Genomic DNA, 5,000 nt, shown 5'->3' with positions numbered 1-5,000 from the left:
ATCACAAAGCTGCATTCCCCTCGAGGTACGACCAACGCCAGATGCCTGTTCATCGCTGCAACCTTTCATTACCCTTAAAATGACTAGCGGATGTTAAGAAGTAAGCGTGAGGGACGGCTTAAGTAATTTAATATCTTTAAGAAAAATTTCGAAATGGGGCAAAATCCAAAATGCAAAAATAAATATAGATCAGAGATTTTTTTCTCAAACTTCATTTCTAATAGTTGCTCAGACAAACATATTTCATCTCCCTCACTCACATAGGGTACACAGAGGACTTGTTTCACGTCTCACTGTGTATGGTTTGTTTTCAAAAAACATTGGCCGTTTTTTACATTGTGTCTCATCCTGACACATTGCGGACACGTACACACACACACACATACACTAGAACTGTGTCTCAAGATTAGTGAAGTCAGATATAAAGAAAATCGTCACTTTATACAAAGGAGAACAAGAGACCACAGTAAAAAGTTAAATGTGAAAGATGACGACAGGGATGCAAAGTTATTCAGTATTCCAAGACAAACTGATTACTAGTTACACACACACACACACACACACATACACACACACACACACACACACACACACACACACACACACACACACACACGTACACACCCACTCACACTCACATACCAACAAGCACAGTACTCAGAGCTGTAACTATTTTTTTTATTAATGTTATTGTTTTTTCACTATCACGTCCGTTTAATGAAGCCTAATCTATTTCCCCACAGAGTCGACTGCCCCATCATGACGTCCCTCCCTCGATGTTCCTTGGCATTCCACGAGGCTTATCAACTGTACTTCTCTTTTCTATTTCTTCTTTCAATCTATTTCATAAAGTTTTTTTCATATATATCTTATTGAGCATTCCCCTATTGTGCTTAGATTTGCTGCAGCAATTACGTTAAGTGTGGTGGCAGCAAAAAGCCCTCAGTGTCGGCAACAGCATTTCCACGACGGAGCGTGACTTGGAATACGTGCGTCTCGGGACAGGTTTCTGAGACCCAAGAAAGAAACGCGCGCACACGTACATGCCTATATAAATTGTATACATATAAATGTATATATATGTATACATATGTATATATATACATACATACAAATACACACATATATTTATAAGTATGTATGTGCTGCACACACACACACGTACACACAGACACACACACAGACACACACACACGCACACACACACACACATACACTCACACATAAATACATATGTGTATATATATGAGTGTGTGTGTATTTATAAATGTATATGTATATACATACATGTATATATGTACATATATATACTTATATATATGTATACATATACATATACATATACACACTGTGTATATATATATGTATATATAGATATGTATGTACATATATATATGTATATATATATACATAGATGTATACATACACACACACACACACACACACATATATATACACACATACATATACTCATATGTATATATACATATATTTATATATATACATATATATACATATATATTTATATACATACATATATATATATATATATATATATATATATATATATATATATATATGTGTGTGTGTGTGTGTGTGTGTGTGTGTATGTGTATGTATATGTATATATGTATATATATATACATACACATATATACATACAAACACATATTTATATGTAAACATGCAAGTATATTTTTAGGTGTGTGTTTGTGTGCACGTGGGCGTCTTTGTCCCCCGAGGAGCCCAAAGTCTCTGCCTCCAGCGCCTTCGCCAACCGCAAGTCATGCTTATCGGAGCAAAATGCGTCGTCCGGCGCCCTCTCCCTCGCCTGCAAAGCAACGAAGCCAATCCCCGGCAACTGCCTGGCCAAAACCGATACGCCAGTCTCAGTAGACTCAAACAGAACACCAGTGACAAAAGATCATAATTGGTCAACGTGCGTGTAAGGAAAAATCATTGTTAACAAAATAATAGTCATTTATCAAAGTACGGTAACATTGCTTTACCAAGGCCATGTGTGCAGCTTGTAATGGACGGAGGTAACTCCTGCAGGTTCCCCGTAAATAGCATTTTTAACAACATGTATTACAACAGACGTGACGCACAAAACGGTTTAATGCCTTTTGGTAAACTTAAAATCTTAAATAAGAATTGACCCATTTTAATCAGCGCATATCCAGCGCGCACATCTCCCTTGAGTGAGGTGGTTTTAGTCTCCCTGTCTTTTATATATCTCTTTCATTAATTGATTAATCTTTTTCCGTTGTTATTCTTAGAAAAAAAAAAACGTACCTACTGCACCCAAAAGTCCTTGAAAGCAAAAAGTAAAAGAAAAAAGGTATTAAGTCCAACTGATAATGTATGGCCGAGCGACAGCCTTATCATGAATTGTAATTTGACTCGGGGCGAGCGCTCTTTATCTCTGTCTCTGCGGCTCTCGGTCTGCCTATTCACTCACTTATCTATTCGTCTGCTTATCTGACTGTATGTCGATTAATCTACTCTATTTGTCTATCCGTAAGAGAGACAGACAGATAGACGGATAGATAAAGAAATACATATGCATACAGATAAATAACAAAAGTAACAGATATACAGACAGAAAGAAACAGAGAAAGAGACAAAAAGACCAACTGCTTCTTGAGTAAGCAGAGAGAACGAAGTGTCTATCTGTCCGTGGCCGTCTCGCTGCGAATGACCTTAGCAGTTGACGCTGTCTGGCTACCTGGTTACCCAGTTATCAGTTATCTAATTATCTGCTAGACAGCTAGACAGTTGCAAATATATATACATACATACATATATATATATATTTATATATATATATTTAGATGGATAGATAGAAACAGATAGATATATAAAGAGATAGATAGATAGATAGATATATAGATATATAGATGGATAGATAGATAAATAGATAGATAGACAGACAGATAGATAGATAGATAGAGAGAGAGAGAGGTAGAAAAAGGAAAGAGGGAGGGAGAGAAAGAAGGAAAAAGGCCAAGAAAATAAGTGAAACTTAAAACCGAAACATCCATTTTTATTCTCAGACATCCTGTTACATATTCTACCAAGCTTGTGCAGAAAGACATCAGGAATTCGTTATGTCACCCCGTGTGTAATATATGTGGTGGTGGACTTATCCTCTCTCTGGTATGGTGTTGTTTGCTTCTTGAAGTGAAGTGAAAGTTAAAGTTGTCGCTGCTTCTAAGCTTTATGTGCACGGGAGTGTGGTAGGTGGGATACAGAGAACAGGCATGGCAGGGGCGTCCAGGGAAGAGCGGGGCGACCTGCCCGGCCCGCTGTGGCGAGCGGTCTCTCTGGACTGCTCAGAAATGTCTATCAACAAACTTCATTTTGGAACACTTCATACTGGAAAACATGAAAGAATTTGAATAAACATAAAGTCCGATACATATGGTCACATGGTGGTTTCGTGGTAAAGGAATAAGGATACCTTATATACAGTTGTATGTAAATAGAGTTATGGTGTTTACAAGACTAAAAAGCTTCGTGATAAGGAGACAAATTTTGCTGAGTATTCATAAAACATAAAGACATTTGAATATAGACAAAATAGCGATAACATACTTAGTGATTCAGAATAAGCATTTTCTAACAAACATTTTGTGTATAAACAACACATAGTTATACACAGAGACAACAGAATAGCATGAAAATTGTTCACGAGCAATAAGGGTTGAATTAGCGTGTTCTTAGGTCACTTCGTCATTGTCACGGGTGTAGACCTGTTGGAGTCGGCTGAGGACAGTGGAATCACTGTGCGATAAGGAACACATGGCTTTTCTGGTATGTGAGACGAGAGAGATCACGAGAACAGGTCACTTGATTGAATCCGTTATGTCACCCCGTGGATAGCGTCGAGGAGCCGAGGATAATGGAAATACCTTCACAGCGTAGAGAGGCTTCATTCAGAGCATCGACATGATGTATCTCATAGCCACCTGGCGGGCTACCTAAATACATATATTGTTCTTTCTTTCAGAGAGCGAGGCAACTTCTGCGCTTACCTTTCTTTATATTTCTTTTCTCTTTTTTCGGAGACAGTTCATTTCAGTGAGATTTTAGCATAGAAAGGTGAACATTCTGTGAAGGTTTCAGGGGTGGCGCTGAACAATTGGTCTCCTAAATATTTACTGATGCAAAATTTAGTCACTAAAAATGTTTGAATTCTTTAAAGGCTGGTCATAGAAAGATTTTGGCGTATGTATGCATGCACTAGGGAAATAGAAACACTAAAATGGGCACCTTAGTTGGTGGTGCAGACATTAAATATTTTACGATTTTTATATTATTCAATTCAGGAATACTATTTCTGATTCGTAATGCATATCACATGATACTATGTTGTGCATTCTTTAAATCACTGGATTCTCCACAATGATAATCATTATAACCCTTTTGTCATATTATAAATCGAAGACATTGGCCGCACTCTTTCTATGTGTACACACTGTTTAAACAATAACAATTTCTTTTAAATCATTATTAGAAATCAAGGCCCCTTCGTCATTGTCTGTGCACGCAAAGCCAAAATTGAGACAACGCACCACAACATAACAATGCATTTTTTAAAGATCTAATCGAGTGCCCTATTCATATATAACCTCGAACAAGAAAACTTTTTTCTACCGCTGAACCCAACAATGGAACGAGATCAAATGTTTTGAAACTCATCTGCCTGAAGGTGATAACATCAAACTATCTCTAGAAGCTTATCCATGCAGAATAAATGACACGGCATATCTGATTCCGTTAGTAATGCGTAAAACCGATTTTACTTTACTAATGGCGCAAACAACTCCATCACAAGACCAGAAATAGATGTTCATGCTTATTTGTAATCTTCTTATCAGTTATTCCTTTTCTCGCTGTAGACTGGCTACTTTTTATGGATCTTATCAGAGACCCAAGTGTGGCATGAACGGAGATGCATCGTCTCGTGCAGGCGAAAAATGTTTACTGAAAGAGAA

Source organism: Penaeus chinensis, chromosome 29 (assembly GCF_019202785.1).
Source record: "Penaeus chinensis breed Huanghai No. 1 chromosome 29, ASM1920278v2, whole genome shotgun sequence".
Taxonomy (NCBI): domain Eukaryota; kingdom Metazoa; phylum Arthropoda; class Malacostraca; order Decapoda; family Penaeidae; genus Penaeus; species Penaeus chinensis.
The sequence above is the reverse complement of the archived record's forward strand: the minus strand, read 5'-3'. Positions refer to the sequence as shown.